Source organism: Melospiza georgiana, chromosome 1, assembly GCF_028018845.1.
Source record: "Melospiza georgiana isolate bMelGeo1 chromosome 1, bMelGeo1.pri, whole genome shotgun sequence".
Taxonomy (NCBI): domain Eukaryota; kingdom Metazoa; phylum Chordata; class Aves; order Passeriformes; family Passerellidae; genus Melospiza; species Melospiza georgiana.
In genome coordinates this window covers 95,956,518-95,975,424 of record NC_080430.1, presented here as the reverse complement: position 1 = coordinate 95,975,424, position 18,907 = coordinate 95,956,518, and the positions used below count along the sequence as shown (strand labels likewise).

Here is an 18,907-nt window from a genome sequence, read left to right as displayed (position 1 = left end):
CGGAGCTGAGCAAGGCGTACGCGCCTCGCTGTGCTGTAGAATTGTGCGCTGAGCACGCAGCAACATGAAATATTGTCCTAACAGATTTAAGCATGCCTCAAAGCACATTGTTCTGACAGCGCCTGGGTCTCCGTCATCACTCTCGTAACTATCAATGATTCTGGTTAATTTTACAATCACAAGAGGTACAAGCCTCCATCTGGTTAGTCTACATATTGCTGCGGAGTTGGAATCACACTGATCAACAAAATATGTTGGCTAGTAAAGCTCTGTTAAGGTGGACTGGTGAGTGGAGAACAGTCCTGCTTTCAGCTACACTGAGGACCCACAGGAAACACAAGGGAGAAGAGCAGGGGATTGGTGCTCCCTGGGGAAAGGTGCCTGACACTCTAGGGCTGCTGGGGGAGGCCAGACACACAGATCACGATTCAGATGTGCCAGCAGGTCTGCTTGGTAACCTAACACACCAGGTGCAGTCTCCTGAGTGCCTGCAATGCATAAAGCAACAGCCTGCCACAGCTCTTTCCCTGGAATGAAGCTGAAGGGAAGAGAGTTTCTGGTTTAATGCCTGTGAGTGAAGCAAACTTGCGAGCACAAGTGGCAGAGTTTCCAAGCCCTTCTTGTTCCTCCCCTTGCTCAAACCCCAAGTACAAGAGCACCCTCACCTGCAAGGAAATCGTGGTGTATGTAGCTGCCACTACAGAGCGAGTCGCCACCACTCCTGTCATCCCTCACCAAGCAGCCCTGGCTCACAGATCTTAGGGGCTGTCAATGCAGGGATCCTGACACCAAGAGTACCAAGGTTACATCCGTGCCAGCAGCCAAAACCAGACATCCACAGGACTGTCAGCATGGATGGAGACACTGTGGCAAGACTGCTATTTGTGTTGTTATAGCCCTTTCTCTACACGAAGACAGCTGGAAGTGTCACTTGGCTGGCATTGCTGCATCTGTGTCTGAGGTCCCCTTTCACCAGACCCACAGGGCTCAGGGGGCAACACTGCTCTAAGCCTAACACATCCAACATAGACACCTCTGCTGGCAGAACCTGAAACACAGAGTGCATCTAAGCCTCCTGTGAAACAGGTATTTCTTGCTTGTCTTCCAGTTCTGGGTTACTTCTGGATGCTGTCACAAACCAGGAGTCCTCTCCATCCCCTTCTGTCTTCCAGCACAGGAGATAGTGTTGATTTCTCCCAAATCTCACCCAACTGTGTTCTTACCTTCTAATCAGGCCCTTTCTCTGAACTCCTGGTAAGCAGCATATTTAAATGCAGAACTGTTTTTACAGATCTTTACCTACAGCTCTTCTCAAACAAATCTGCAAAAACAGAAATTACTGTGCTCATATGCAATGTACTCCATAAGCAAAAGAAATTACAAATTCAGGAGCCTTTTCTCATTCTGGAGTTCAGAAAACACTTCTCCAGTAAGACTGAGTAAACTGATTTAAATGCTCTTGAAACTTCAGCTATATTCTCAATGCTAAATTTGCATGTGAGGCTCATCACAGCATAGTATGTGTAATGTAGGATTATACAATGGAACTCCCTTATGCAGCAGTTAAGAAGCAAAACACCTCAATCCTTATACTGTTTTGACCTTCTTTTTGCGCTAACCTACAAGGCAAACAGAAGCAGTCCACGAGCAAAGGGCAAGTGACACTTCTTTCTCTGCTCTTGCTGACAACTCCCCTTCCCACAGCTCTACTCACTTCTACTCACCATCAGGCACAGCACAGAATCCCCCAACCATGTTTTATTTCATTCATCTAATACTATTCTAAATATGTACAAGAAGCCTGCTGTGATCCCACTGAAATCCTCGATGCTACAACTGGTAACCTCAAAAGAAAGAGAACTAGTCCGAAGAACATAAACATAAAAACCAGTTAATTCAGAGCCTCTCCTAGCTCTGGCCAGCTGGAGTTTTAAAAAACACAGTAGCTCCATATCTTAAGCAATGAAAAACAGGTTACAGAACTGAGCAACAGGAATTAATAAAAATGACCAAGGGTCATCTGTAGTCTATCAATCACTGTATCGTTTACAGTTCATATTACAGTAGAAAGGTATGAATGTTGTCAGTGTTATACAATGGCTACTCAGATCTATCATGAATAATTGATAGAGGTCATCCATCTGAGTCCCAGCCTATTAGTCAAAACTCTAAACCTGCTGTTCACCAACAGTAGAGCACTGCAGATGAAGGATAGAGGGGCACTTACAGGGAACTATTTTCAATGATGCAAGCAGTTATAAGGGAATGCAAAAGATCTGAAAAGCAAAAGCTGAATTTTTCTGAGACCTAAAACACTATTCTGTGAATCAGCAAAACAGCATTTCATATATACACCTATATACCTATTTTGTACAATTTTTATTGCCAAGAATAAAATCCATAAGGCAAATCTGAACTTGAGGTTTCAATCTTAAATCTCTTAAAAAGTTGAGAAGCTTTAAGAGTGTTTGAGTTCAAGACTGAAAAGTGCATTTGCCTCACACTCCCTTAGGTTGTTTGCACTGAGCACCCATTATGTCTCATCCTGACAAAGTGACTCTGAACTAAAATCAAAGAGTAAAAAAACTTTGTTAATAGAACAAAGTTTTGATGTTACTTTTAAAATGAGTAAATAATAAACCAGGAATAGCTGTATTTCTGAATACACTGGGTGTTTGAGGAACTAAGAGTTGCAACATGACCTACACCCTGACACAGACATTACCCAAGTAACTTACTCCATGACTGTATCAATTCCAATGGTAGCAAATGGCAGCACACCTCGGAAATTTGGATCAAGGTTAATATACCAAATAAGCATCTACTAACTACAAACAGTCCTACTAACTAGTGCCTTGTTTGTTTACTTGCAATTCACCATGACTGAACCGAAGAATCACCATCCTGACTCTCCCAGTCCATCCTGCAGGGTGCAGAACAGATCATAATTTCATTTTAGCTTTAAGGTCAAGCTCACTGAGCTGCCTTTGCATGGTTTGTAAGGGCAGAATAATCCTTTACAACAATGACACCTGAGATATGGAATAGGATTGTCAGCAGTCCCACTTTTTAATCTTTACAACAGCAGTTCAGCAGTGGCATTTGAAACAGCCATGATACAGTTACATCCTGACAAGCAACACCTGAACTGCCTTCCCTAGCTTTGCACATCCTAGGAATCAACAAAAAATTAACATTTTTTCCAATAAATTAAGAGGCAGGTAGCCAAAGTACAATTTTCTCTGCAAATGGACGAATATCAGAGCCTACTTTTAATTCCCTTTGCTGAAATGCAAGGCTCTGTCTAGACACCAGCCTTAAGGCACACTTTGCATATAAGGCAGGTCAGGGTATACTGGAAGCATAAGGATTGTCAAAAAACCTGTTTGGGCTTTGGCAAAGTAGTAGTACATATTCTGTAGACAGCACAGTTCTTAGGCTTCTGTCTGACAGAAGCAAAAAGATGCTACAGTATTTTTGACAAACTCAAGCTTTCCTTGCCAAAAGCCATCCTCTCCCCAACTCAGCCTGTTAGGAAACCAGCCTGAAGAAGGCAAACCTCCACCTTTACTTACCCAGAGATAAATTTTGTTTATTTTGACTGACTCTTGGAGGCTGCGTGCTTTGGACTTGCAGACTCAAAGATCAGTGATACTGGTTTTGTACTGGACTTTTTACAACCTGCCACTCATCCTTTGCACCAACTCAGTGGAGCCATATTTCAACCAGAAACAAACATCCTTGCCTGAACACACCAGGAGCGCCTCCTCTCCCATGCTTCCTGTAAATGGCAAAACCCAGTCCCACTCCCATCTTCACTCCAAAATATTTTTCTCACACCAAGCTCTTGTTCAACAGCTTGTGTGTAGTGGTCAGGCTGTAGAGACCTTTCACACATACAGTCAGTGGTTGCTTTTGATGGGTCAGACTCTCAGCTATTCCACTCCCAAGGCTTATGAATACAGACTTCCAGGCAAGTCTGGAATTTGGTTTGAAACACTGGTTTGGAAACAGGGCACTTGAGGAGACTGCATAGTTTCCACTGAGAAATTTACAGCTGAATTGGCTGAGCGGTTTGTATGGAGGCAGGGTGAGGTGAAAACAAGACAGAGGGAAACAGATTTGATAGCAAACAAGTAATTCATCACTCACTTTAACTCTTTGCTTCCCCATAATTTCTCAGCTAGTTAAAATGCCCATGCAGTACTTGACATGGACAGGAAAATACAAACAGCAGCATTTAGCAAATCAGTTATTAAGATTAGTTTTGCCTTACAACAGCTGAGCAAACTACAAGATATTAACAAACTTCATAATGTAGGAAAATAACTAACTGCACTTTAAAGAAAGCCTAGTAAAATTACTACACCATCAGAAGGGAGTAATTTATTAATTATGTGATGATCATGTATTTCTGTTCTTTTTAGCTAGGCCTGGAGATGAAATATGAGCCTTATATGGAAAGAAGCTTTGATGACAGTAATTTATTTGGGAAAGCTTTTCCAGCCTTTTTGTTTCACACAAATTATTTGAATGTTTAAAGTATTGAAATAGTTTCATATCTAGGTATTAATAAAGAGATGCTGTCTTTACCATCTTTCATATTTTATTAAGCTTTTAGTGAAAATGTGGCTGCTGGCTTATAAGCAATTAAAAATAATATATATACAAGCAGGCAGCCATTTTCACAGTCTGGCAAGTAACAGATTTCCATAAATAACAAAGAATACAGGGTCATGATATCAGCTGTTCAGAAATTTTAAAAAGTCAGATTGCTTCTATTTTTGCAGTAACTATTTGCTGGATTATTTTTATTTATGGCTTGAAACAGAATCTAGAAATGTTTTCCCTGAACTTTAGATACTATGCTCCTGGCTGACTGGCTTTCTCTTTGCTCTTTTTCACTTGCCTTCCATGCATCTGTGTCCAGTCTGAGGGCAGGGAATGGCACTGGCTCAGGAGCTGGGCCTGCAAAGGTCTGTGAACATCTGAATATGCTCCTCGTGCTTTTATATGCCCATATTGCACAGATATTGGGTTATTTGTTCCCATAGATGGTCGGCTGCCCTGTTACCTGGCTCCTCAGATGCAGCATTAATTGCACTGAGCATCAGTTTTAGGTAATTAGACACAGCTGTATGCTTGAAAATGCTAATACACAGTGGGAAATCCTTCTGGAAGATTTTGGTCATTAACACTTTCACAGTTCTCATATATACCATCATCTACTCCTTAATTCTCTGTTTTGATCCCTGTTTAAAGTTCTCTTTTACTTTTCCCCTGGGGACTTTGCCAAGCTTTCCACTTGAAAATGATTCTGCGACATTGTGACTCTGCCTCTTTCTAACAGAAAAAACCTCCATATATATAATTCTGTGAAACTGGAAGCCATGTCCTAAAAAGATACAAGAAAAAATAAAATTTAAAACCAAGTATTTTTGAGCAGCAGAAGTTAATAAACAAGATGAGGTTGCTGTGTTTTTTTGGTTTAAATGACATATGAAAAAATGCATTTCACATACTTCTTCCTCCCTAGAAAAGCTGACCATTTTTCTCGAAAGAGACAGGAAGTTCCTCTTCTGGGAAAAAAACCCCTAAAAACAACAAACACCAAAATTGTCTCAGATCTGCTCAATTAATTTTCTTCCACAAACATAGGTCACAAGCCATGTTAGTTTAGAACCAGATTTTGACAATCTCATTAGCTCGTGATTCAGGTAACTAAAAATAATAATAATAAAAATAATAAAAAAATCTATGCAACAGTTATTGATTAAAATTATGAGACTATTATTGTTATTGCTTATCTGATAATATAAAGAAGTTGGGTTTCAGACATCTTGAAAAAATGGCTTGTTTCATTTTGCTGTATTGGGGGGTGCAAATAAAGAGGGAAGAGATTACACTGGTGATTGTGAAAGCATGAAAACTCAACGGGCAAAAAGGCACTCACAGAAATAAATACAGCACAAAAAAGTACAGTAGAATAAAATTAAATGGGTTCATCCAGTCTGACTGCATATCTGGCACCCCAGAACGAGAGTACACTATTAGTTAAAGAAAATGATCAAGCTGTTTCTTCTTTGTTTTCAGGAGTCCAGAGAGAAGAATGCTGTCAGAAGAGCAGTGATAACGTGGTAACCCCAGAAATTAGAGAAGTGCATATTGCTTTAATTTTGATTCATGAGCAAGGATTTATTTTCTTCCTTTTTTTTCCTTAACTGCCACTAACTGTATTTCTGGTGTTCTGCTTCAAGGGAGCACCAGGCTACTAGGGGATTTCCTAAGTGGGATTACCCGTGTTTCTTCAGTTCCTGCTGCCTGCTTACAGTTGCACCTGTGACAACTTAACCAAGTTGGCTGTCAACAACCTGCAACCAAACGTGAAGATTTAGGCTCTCTCAGAAACAAAGCCCATGGATGAAACGTAACCTCAGGGTGGGATTTCCTCCTTTGGCTGAAATCAGTAAGGACTTCTAAGTCCTAAGGAAGAACGGAAAATCTAAGCTCGCCTAAAAACTTCCGCCTTTTTGTCAAGAGTCTTGTTTCTCCATTCAGCTTTTGCTGAGGTGTAGTCACAGTGCAGAATACAATTAACTCTTGAGTAAGAGAGGAATGGGAAAACAGTTTCCCTTCTCTTCTCAGGAAAAGCCTTTTGGGGTGGGAGGGTGGGCGCCAAAACAGAGAAGCGCCAAAGCCTAAAGTAAAGAGAGGCACAAAAATTAAGCTTTCATACAACATCTGTATCACATTTACACATGCACTCACTTCCAGGGAAGTGACAGACATCAAAACTAATGGAGAACATCCCGACTCTCCAAATGCAGGAAGAACACTGCAGCTTTCCCAGCTGTGCTCTTGGGACTGTAAAACAAGAGATTGGCAAAGGAGGCTATTTTTTATTGCTTTGACTATTGGTTTTGGCCAGGTAGTACAACAGAGTTCTTAAACAGAGTTATCCTACTGCACTGCAAGAATTAGGTACACCAGGACTACTGGAAAACAATAGCTGCAGAGTAAGCCTCATCATCCTCTGAATGTTATGCACACTAATTGGTTCCAGGGTCAACACTGTGATGCTACAACAAAGGGCTGTAGCTTAAGAGTAAAGAATAAACAGCAGGAGTTAATGGAAATTCTGTTAATATATAAATGCGCCCCAAATTGAAAGAAAGACAGAAAATAAAATATTCTGCATAAACAAAACTGATTATGAATCCAACATGCAACCTTAGCTCTCAACAAGCTGTTAATTTCATTAAAGAAACAAAGCAAGTATTTCAAGTCACTGTAACAAGAAAGCAACACATTAAGATTTTGAAGCTAGTTTGACAAACACTGCGCTTGCCATGGGTGCCAATTTATTAATGTAAAGAGTACAGACAAAGAAAGGTGTCTGAAATTACAGTATTATTCACAAAATACCATTATGAGGATATAGGCAACTTTGTTCAAAACACCACGTGCGATTGCTCCACTGAATCTAAACATCTGGGGCAAGTTATCCATCTGGCTTTAGTGACTTTAAAATGACATGCTACATTTAAGCTAAGAGGTCTGGTCACACCAGTTTTAAGTAATCATGTTTTCATAGTCCAGCACTTCATCTTTTTGAATCTTTCATTCCATAACATTTTTGATAAAAATACTTTTAATCCTTTTCCCCACACAGCAGGAAAGTGAAATAGATATAGAGGTACAAATGCTTTCTTTCTAAGTTTTTCTCCAAATATAACAATTATCTCCTGCCACTCAAGCACTCAGATGAATAAGTGCAAGGGAACATCATTATCCTTATGATTTGCCAGGTGAAACACTAAGATGCAACATATCAAAATGGAATCCCTCATTGTAGGTTTCCCTATCACTTCTTCCCTTTTCCATTTCCATTGTTTTCAGGCCCTGAAAGAAACTTTTATCTGCTTTTCTTTCACCTGCTCTGCTGCTGTGCACACCTTCAGGTGCTGGGACTGATTTTGCAGGGTTGTAGCACTGTGTGTCCTCCTTCCCCAATTCACTCCAAACATGAGCAGGATGACACTGAGTTACGACACCTCCCTCTTTGATGCTCCACTTTTTCTCCATGGTCACTCATTTCCTTCCTTCAAACAATACTCTGTTCCCAAATGCCAGCTGTGCCCACACAGGATGAGTTCCCACAGCGTGCCAACCTCCCTGGCACGTGCTGCTCCAGGCCTTGGCTATCCTTATGGACCTCCTCCCACTAGGAAGCCAGCACTGTGACACCATTTATGCAAACACAGCATGCTTTTACCTCCAGCTTACTTCCTTGTGCCATTGATTCAGCTCTTTTCCAAGGCTGCTCCTCAGGCTCCCCACTCCTACATGAACTGCCTATGGTTTGCAGCTGACAAGAACCTGAAATCCAGACCCTTCAATACAAACTCCTCTATCACTTCCTCCAGGTCACAAACACATCAGAGGAAAATACAAAGGAAAATATCCCCAGCCAGGTCCCATCCATCACCCAGCTCTTGGCAGCACCAGCCTGAGTGCCTGGTTTGCCCACAGCAACACCGGGATTCATCATGAAATGGCACTTTGGCTCCCAGCTGGGACCCTCAACAGAAGAAATATGGATTGGTAATCCTAAAGTGTATATGACATGAGATAACCTTGATATCATGCATCAGATCAAACATGTGCATGTCAGAAAGCAAATTCACAGACAGGGCAGTTACTGCAGAAAACCACATTTCTGGCTTGTGCTTTAGCATGGCTCTCACTCCGCACAACAACAGGGATCTCAGGAGAGCTGTCAGCAACAGAGACCTGCTTGGAACTATCAATGAGCTTCCAGAAGAAGCTGTTTACATCATCTGGATGCAGCTCTAATAGTAACACATCATACCTTTACCGTGTAGATCTATTTATCTATACTTGTTACATAAACCCATACACCTTCAGAATTTTGTGTCTTTCTCAAACCTTTTTCTGCTTGATGGACTTCTTAAATACATTATGGTTTTGGCCCTTTCCAACCTTTCTTTCTTCCCTAGGCATCAGGTTTCTTTCCTTTTGGCTTTTATAGGCCTCAAAGAAAGTTGCAGAACTGGAATTTGAGTAAATACTTTATGAAGAGTACTTTCCATGATGCCCTGGTTGAGTGAAGTCAGTATTTCAACTTACTGAATATATGCTAAGATACATTTTTTTTTTTAAACACAATCTTGCTCTAATATAATTGACCAAGAAATGTCAGTATAGCAGAAAATTCTTCTTGGCACATAAAAACTTCATTATGAATTAATAGCATTTCATTTCCAATATAAGCCTTACTATTAGACATTTGCATATTGATAACACCTAAAATAAAAAATCCTAATAACTTGCAAAATTATATTATTATGTTTGAATTGGAACTAATGTGTCATGTCTGTGTGCATTAAACTAAAAAAAGTACAACACTCCCTACTTCCACAAAAATAACAGCATTGAGGCTTCCTTGTCTAATATATTTAGCATTACAGTAGCAAGTAAGTGATCCTCACTTATGCGTACCCATTTTGTTGTCCCAGAACAATCCAAGTAAAGATTAATTTTTTCCTGTTACAACTTTACTTGTCATTCTGTGTTTGGGTACTTTTTAAGCCTTCTCCAGGCATCAACAGTACTTAAGGTTAAGACATTTCTGGGAAATTGCTGTGCATGTGGATACAGATATGTGCAAGGACAAGAAACTTCTGCAAAGTATTATAAGGGGTTTAGGATTAATATGTTCCATGTGCAGTGTAAGCTGTACTTCCTGAATTCTCTTTTAAGGGAAGAGACAGATCTGTTTGCTTCCTTATCTAGCAAAAAAAAAAAAAAAAAGGCTTTACTACCTACTGAATAAAGGCTAAATCACAGAAAACTGATCAGACCCTTGGTTCAGTAGTGCTACACACCTACCAAAACATGCAAAAGGCAACAAGGAAACACAGCATCTGCTCCACTACCTTGGGGTACAGCAGGCACAGGAAGAGATGAAGTCTTTTATACTCCATTATCATCCTGAGTCATTGCATTCAGTCCTTCACCACCATGACACTGGTGAAAGATCTCTACTGTCAAAACAACCAGAAAATGTTACACAGGATAGAGGGAAGAGAAAAAAAAAAAAAAAAAAAGAAAAAAGCCCTTTAGACCTGAGGTTCACACTTCCCAAAGAACCCATATATTTCCCTTGTGGTTATGCTTTTTTCTCCCCCTGACAAATATTTAGGTTTTGCTGACAACAGCTTGCCTCAAATGCTATTTAAGCAGTAAGACATCACAAGACATATGCTATCCTAAGATAACACACACCTCTGAAGTGCTGTTAGGTGTAGCTGATGCCTTCAACTGCCTGATGAATTTGTTATCTCAAAGAAACACAAGGTTTGGGAGTGCCTTACATTGCAAGCTAACCCTAAATTTAGTCTTTAAATAAATAAATAAAATCTGTGATTTTGCATCCTGTATTAAAAAAAAAAAAAAAGAGAAGAGATCTGACTTGGAGTAAATCCTAACTTCTTGCTCCCAAATAAATGTAAACTTTTTAGCTTTATACTTGTGATGTGACAGAAACAATAATTTTAATGGCTATTTCCTTTTTAGTTATTTGAAGTAACAGAGATAATGAAGTCATAACTGAGGTTTAGGATTACTAACCTGGAAAACAAATTTCTGAAAGCAGGAGGGCAAATCTTTCCCCCTGGGTCCTGTACAAGGATGAGTATCTCAGTGCTCTAATTCCATGTTAGGTAAGCACCCCTATCAAAGTCACAATAATCATCACTTGAGCGAGTACTTCTGCCTTTCACATGGACACTTTCTCAATAGAGATCCTACTTTAAAAGGATGAAGGGTTGGATTTTTGCCCTCAGCATTGCAAGAGCATAACCAAGCCATCAACAGAGTATCCACAAAAGACAATTCTGAGACTTGCTCCTCCCCTAGACTTATCCCCTGTGAAGTTTGCATGCTACGGCGCATTTCAGGATATGCAATTTACACTGGCATTGATTAGAGAAAAGAAAGATTTCCCTATTCTTCTCTAATCTCAGGCCATTAGGTGCCAAGTGGTTCAACAAAGCAGTTTACAATGATTCCAACCTCACTGCTCTGTGCTTAAAATCAAGCCAGCAGTTATAACTATTGCTGTATCAGGGCCAAAGTATTCTGCAGTTTTCCAGTCCAAATCCATGCTGTCTATAAACAAGAAAAACAAATTCACCATGAAAGTCAGTTCCCTACACATTTACAAATCCATTCATGGCACTGAAAATAATGCCTACCTGTCACTTAGAAGATATGGGACAGTAGCAATCACACACCAAGTACAAGGATCCAAAAGTCTCCTTCAAGGCCCAAGGCACTGCAAATTGTAACACTAAACTCAATGCTTTCCTCCACAGTTTCAATAAAATTCACTATATGCTTTTCATGTCCCTAAAAACTACAGGCTTGCTGATGATAAATCTTGGAGGCAATGAAAAGAAAACTGAGAATAAGAAAAGCTATCAATGCTCCCATCACAAAGAGTTCCCTTAACTGCAGCAAAGTTGCTCTTGACTTTTACTGGTACAACTGGTACCACAGTCAGGCCTTTTCACAGTAAAGTAATCCAGTGCCTCAACGAGACTACTGGGTTAGAAAGTAATAAAGTGAAGTCAAGTGAGACCTAGTAAAACTTGTATTTGTAAAACACACCTGCAGAAAACAAATTATCCACCAAGGCTTGGCCCAACCACACATTACTTTTATATCCTGTGCAGCCCTGGGACTCCCCAGCATTTCAGCTCCTGCAGAATTCAGCCCATCCCATCCACTGAGAGTACCTACTGCCAAACTTAATGCACTAAAAAAGAAAATCTGACTCTGGATCGAGGGCAAACTGTGAACCATAACGTTAAGAACCACAAAAAGATTTAACATTAAAGACATTTATACAAGCCCCTCGTTAGCAGTCATTTACAGATCAGCAGAATCCCACTAAGCACAGTCATGGAGCTACCAAAGTATTTGGGAATCAGATTAAAACCATCACAATTTTCATCATCTGAATCTTGTTTTACTAGCTGGGGGATGGCAGTCCTCACTCACTGACCAGAAACTGCCTCTGCTTGAAAATAAAAGCACTACACAATGTGATCTTTTGACTGTAAATGTCACAAAGCAGTATTTCACAGACTACAGTTTGATGTAATAGAAACATCCAGTACAAAGAGTTACCAGAGATGCTAAACTGACGTTTACAAGGCAGCAAGGTCAGAGCAGGTGTCAAGAAGTGAGGGATTTGTTAAAACTGAGGTTCTGTGCAGCAGGATTTCCAAGTGCACATCCCTATATGGAGACATTTATCACAGTTACTGAAGAAGAGCTAAAAGCCCAGTATCAACACTGGAATCCCTGTGCAACTGACTTAAACATAAAGGAGTATTTTTGAATGCACAGACTGAAACCAAGATGGCCAATACCTTTCCACACCCTTGGAAATATTTTTTTTAATGCTACTCTATGGTAAGTGTGGAATGGTGACCAACAGCTCAGGAAGGAATAAACAGAGACATAAGCAATCCTTTGAGGCAACTCTTGGGACAGCATTTCTAAAAACTGTGAAAGTAGTAGCATGAAGAAATAATCTTGGACATTTTCTATAAGCTTCAGGGCAAAGCTTATCCTACTATGACCTACCTTTAAGAAACCACATTTCCTTGCTTCCTAAGAGATAAAATAAAGGTTGGGTAAACCTATCTCCCTCTTAGCAGCTTGTACAATTTTTCTTCCAAGCTGAGCTGTGTTTTTGCTTATATCACAGAAGCACAGCTACAATAAACTGCCTAAATAATACTTCTATCTCACTGTGTCACTTGGAATTGCATATGGTAACCTGCAAAAAGGAACACTAACAATTAAAGCTAAATACAGCAGAAGTACTTTTGACATGCACGAAGTTCTTCAGCACTTAACATCCTCACAGAAATGTTTACAAGGAATAAAAGTAGTGCTGCAGCTGGTCTAATAACTTCAAAACACTGCATAAGAAATTGTCTCTGAGCAGCAATAAAGGCAATCTCTGTCACGACAAGCCATCAATCTACTGAAGTATCCCAAGCTCAGCCAACAATCCTTAGTTCTGACTTGAGCTGACTGTGGGTTTTCTGTTCCTCATCACCATGCCCCATTTCAAGAGGAACTTGAATTGCTGTTTAACACCCTAGCTGGCCACCCACATTACATAGGACTGGGTAAAACAGGCCTGGTAATGCAGAGCAAAGTGTGGTCCTTAGGAACACAGTGGAATTTACCTAAGATTCCTACAGGGCAATCTTTGCATGTTCCTTAGTCAGTATGGTGTCAGGTTAATGGACAGCATTAAAGGGTACAGACTGCTTTATGCCAAACACTGCTGCCCTATTCCAACCAAACACTTCCTGCATGGATTTGCTGAAGCATAGCTCCCACCATCAGCCTAAAATACAGAATGAGCAAGCAACTTCATGTGTGTGAGGCGCACCTGGCAAGAGAGGTTTCAACCACTTCCTAGATGTCCCATGGCTTTTCTCTCCTCCTCTCCTCTCAGTACACACTGCATTGATCCTAGCTGTCAGAATTTTTCTTGCTATCCATTTTCTTGGGACAATCAGCATAATTTCTATTTTGTTCTCTTTCCTTGGCAGGTATTCCATTAAGATCAACCCACAGTCAAAGACAAACAGAATAAAAAAATACTGCTGAGGGCAACACCACAGGAATGTGTATACTCACACAGGAGATACCATCTGCAGTCTGGAGGAGAGTACAAGAGTCCAAAGAGGAGGAAAAAGCAACAAGTGCTGCTGCGGTGATATACAGAGGAGATATGACCTGTACTGGTCAAAAATGATGGTTCAACCTGCAGTGTTTTGCAGAGAAACCTCAGACAATGAGAAAGTACCACACTGCACACGACTTTGCTAACAAGCATCACGACTGGACTATCACTACAGTCCATTACATTGTACTTGCATTACAACAAGGCAGATAGGAAAGAGACATTTCTAAACAGTATTATTAGATGTGTTCAAACTAGGTAACAAACTAGGTAATGGATCTAGTCCAAATCTGCTTTAAGGAACAGCTGAACTCTGCTAAGCCCCAACCAACATCTAATGGATCTCTTACTGCTAGCACAGGTTTTTGCTTCTGCCCAACTTCCTCTATGATTTGAAGCATCAATTTGCTTGTAATTCCAAGTCCCAGAGTTTCATTGATCTCACTGGAATTAAGAATCCCAACAACTAGTTTGAGTTGTAAAGCTGAAAGGGTTTTATATTCCAACAAGCACCCCTCAGCAATGCCCAAATTAACTGGTGAATCACAGCATAAGACTGTTATCTTCACAGTTCTGAGACACTGTTCCTCCTTGAAACTGCCTTATTTCTTGGAAGCCTGGGGCAATAGCTACCAATTGTCCAGCACTGAAACATTTTCCAGTTTGTTATATGCTCCTTCAGCAAACTAAATATGTTAAATAACTTAAACATACTTAAGACTGCACATATAGAACAAGATCTCATTTGGTGTAAAAAGCCCCAAGAGCACTGCCCTTAGCAGCACGATACTGTGGGATTTACACTGAGAGTTTGGCATGAGAAGCATCTGAAGTGCAATTAATCAAGATATGTAATAAAAATGTTTGATTTTTACATAGTGGAGAGACCTCCCCTTACACACAGAGAAACACTTTTTCATGCAAGAACAATGAAGTCCTGGTACTGGATACTGGCAGCTGTTCCATACACTCGTGCTAGCAACAGAAAACATTTACTAGAACTAGCTCTGTTCTCTGGAATTACTATACATTTTTATTTTTCTAATTTCATTTGCTTAGCTGCTTTATTCTTATTGTTGCTTTCCTCCCAAAAATTACAGCCTTGTTGCTTTACTAAAATATTAAAGCAACTCTAAACAACTTTCACTTTTGAATTATTTTACATGGAAAGATTTCTGAAAAGATGCATTTTTCAATAAACTTCCAGCTCCTGGACTTGTTATAATTCATATGTGAGCAAAACAAAGTCCAAATTTATGCTTCATAAATCTCTCCTATACTTCTTTCTCAGAACTTGCCAATGTTATGTTTCTATTCAAGCATTCCAGTTTATATATAGGATTTTCATGTAACAGGCCTGGGATAAATGGTATGTGTTACATCCCCAAGACTGTATAACCTGTAAGCAATTCATAGGCAGCTGTCTCTTCAGTTTACTATAAAAGAGATACTAAATCAGTCTCTGGCCATGCTCTTCTAAGAGTTTTTGAAATGTAACAAACACAAAGAGGTCCAGACCTGGTTTTCACATGGAAATCCTCATGGAGTGACCCACCTGAGCACAGCACATCATAAGCCTTTAGAGCTTCAGTGCAAGCCATCAATGCTGGCACTGCCTTGGAGGGTCTAAACTCCAATGCTACTGCACACCTCTCTTGAGCCCCTCAGTTCTCCTGAAACCTCATCACCAGCTCAGCTCCCTTCACCAAAGCCGTGCTTCTCTCCACCTTCCCCCATTCTCCTTTCTCTCCACCTGCACCTTACTCCCATCTCATCCCACTCCTCCACGGTGCTCATGTTCTAAGCAGGTCCCACCACACCGCCAGTGATGCCTGATGTAAACCAAGCACAGCCACACACCGCTGGTTTTTATTCACTGTTTGAGTTTTTTCACATTCTGCAGAGTCCCGTGCCCACCTCAGTCAGGTCACGAGCTCCTCGGGCTGAAAGCAGCATTGATACGGGGCCCAGCACAACAGCCCTCACTCGCAGCCATGTGCGCAATACAGGTGAATCAGTCTCTCCTTAAAACATTTCAAAAAATCAGAGCAGTCCAACAGAAGGGAAAAAAAAGACAAAGAGAAGGGAGAGCAGAGGCAGGAGATAAAGGAAATAGAATACACAGGATGGTTTTTACTGGAAGCAGCATTCCAAGGTGATACATCCTCTCCTTTCCCTGATGTCCTTCCTTGACACGGCCACGCTAGAAGCATCATTCCTCTCCTTTATTCCTATATAACAGTCCTTCTCTTTTCTTCTTTTCTTTTATTTTCTTTGTTTTCCCCTCCTAGATAAATTTTAACATTTACTTCCAGCCCAGACTGACAACGACATACCAGAAGAAGCACCACCTGTATGGCACTTCCTCACTGGCTGGGCTACCTCAGGTCTGTGCTTTTACTCCATGCTTGCCAAGAACCAAGAGGTATTTAAATTATTTTCACTTCTTCTACTCATCTTTCCACCAGCCAACAGCAGTCACAGCCACAAAAATTCTTCTTCCTTCTTCATTTCAGGACTGACATATAGCCCAATGTAACAAACCCAAACACCTTTGCTGCTAAAACCACCATGGCAATGAAGGGGCTCAATGCCTTAAAAACACTAACTACCAAATTACTTTCATATATCTAAAACTACATTTTAGGTGAGAAGATGAAAGATTATAAAAACAGTGTTTTCCTTTCACTTTTATCAACACATATATAATCCCTCACTACTCTCTCAGTCATATCTCTGGGGCTCCTCTCAGGGAAAATGAAAATCATTAAAAAGACCCAGCCAAAAACCTCAATTTGGGAAAGAGGGGCGCAACAATCTACAGATGGTTCACACAGCTTTGGATGCAACTCAGCAAACATTCAGGTACAGTTTTGCAAGTGGCTTGAATGATAAATAAAAATGAAGAATCATCTGGGGCAGGAATACCTCAAAAACACCCAAAGTCTGGTCTCAAGGAAACAAAAGCGCTCTGAGCCACCTCTTCCCACATGGCTGTCACACAAAGACTTCACGTGTGATCTCTGCATGACGGGTATCACACAGTACACTATGTGTAACCCTACAAAACTCAGTTACCCTCCCTCCAACCAGATAAAGCACACTTTGTAGTCAGCCCAGCAGCTGATAAACTGGGTTTGCAACACTACAGCCCAGTGTCTGAGAAATCATGATGTTACTCAACAAAGGCAGCAGGGGCAAATTCCTGTTAAAAGGAGTGCCTGCCCTGGAGCCTCTCAAGCCCAATTCTTGCTCTTCTCCCAGTGAGCCCTGCAAATAATCCCTGCTCCTGCCACCCTCAGCCCTAAGTGACCACAGAGGTGCCCCACCAGCTTCCCTGCTGCAAGACCCTGTGCGTCAACAGCACTCCTCAGATTATTAAGAATTAAATGCACAAAGAAATACTTTCAGCTGAGTCAAGGCCACAGCATTCTATACTTGGCAGTCCCAAGGCCCTTTTCTGACACAGGATAACATAGTAATGTATGAAAGGGGGAAACAGAGAGTAAAGATAGGAAAGTAAAAAAAAAAAAAAAACCAAAACCAACAGATATGGTAAAACCTTCTGAGTAGCACAAGATTTTCCTGATTACAGCCCGAGTAAAAATAATGCTGTAGAAATAATTTCTGGAGCACGAACTGAGAGCCCTGCTTGTCAGCCTCCACTGGGGAGGAAGCCTGTCCATGGGGCTGAAGCTCTATTCCTGATGGAAAATCTTCACCTGGAAGAGTAACTAAAAAAAGCTGCAGCAAAGGATAGCAAACTACAGCAGTTCTAGGACAAAACGTGCTTCAAGGCCACACCAGAACACCTCATTTTTGCAGGTACATACATCAGGGCAGAATCTGGCCTATATTCCATACACCTTAAGTCACTGTTCATAGGGGAGGGGAAAAAAACCATCCTGAGTTACAGCAGAATCTGCAAAAGAATAAAATTAATCTTACAGCTTGCTGGACAGAAGGACTACAGTTCCTTAGAACACAATACCAGGGCAGTGCTAATAAACCTCCATACCAAAATGATAAAATTGGGAAACTTTAGTCCTGAACATTTGCCTATGAAAACTCCTTTTATACATAACAAAACAAATAAGCAAAAAAACCTTAAACTTTCTTTCAAATTAAAAAACCCTATAATTTGTTAAAAAAATATTCCCTTCATTAAGACAGTGATTTGAATTAAATAACCTCTAGTAATAGGCAGCATTTCTCTTGCACTGAAACATTTTTCATTAGCCAATTAAATACTTGATTAGCTCTTCAGCTGTGATATTAGCAAATATAAAATGCAGCAGCCACCCTCCCAGCCCATCATTGCAAATATATCCCTTTTCCAAAATGTGCCTTTATTCAGACCCATCAGTTTGCTGCTTCTTTACAGTTAAAGAAAACAAGGATCAATTTGATACCCAAGGAAGTGAGTTTCCAGTTGCTGGCATTGGTTAAGCCAGTAACTTTAGTTCCTATGAGAGCAAAGTGCTGTGTGACTAGCTCTCCCCTTTCAGTCCTGCAGCAAGGGCTCAAAGCCTGAGCTGAGGCAAGAAGCAAAACAGGCAAAGATATGAGAAAACTCCTCTTGTTAGAAATAAAATATGGAGAACATATAAGAACAGTTTTCCTCTTTGAACATCATACAAAGAGGTGTTGCAGTATTTTTAGCCCATGTCCAGAGAAATGATTTTCCAACCCAGCAGTTCTGATTGCAGCACTGTACATTTCACTGGTGCAACATGGCAGCCCCATTTAACTCTAGACAAAGTTGCAGTTTTAGCACCACACCTTGTGTCAGCTGAACCAAAGTATCTCAGGTGGCAGCTGATGGACTTGCACACAAAGTAGGCATGTACCCAAATAGAAGAGTTCAAGAATCCAACAGCACATAGGAAAGCCAAATTCTGAGTCTTTTAAACTTGCAAGTAATCATACTGAAAATATTTAAGAATCTGTAGGAATCTAGCTTGTCACTAGACTTTCTGGAGAGGTTTTTTATGAAAAGGTGAAAAAACAAAAACAAAAATTGATGTTCTTGGATTAATTTGAATATATTCACCATTGCTTCAAAAAATTACAAAAAGTGTGTAACAATTCACAATTCTGGTAAATGTC

The 18,907-nt window shown here is 40.5% G+C and overlaps 1 protein-coding gene across 1 annotated transcript in view; it reads right to left on the bottom strand.

Annotated features, from left to right (window-relative positions):
- ZNF516 (zinc finger protein 516) overlaps positions 1-18,907 on the bottom strand; it is a 102,235-nt gene that overhangs the window by 37,315 nt on the left and 46,013 nt on the right. The window lies entirely within an intron of this gene.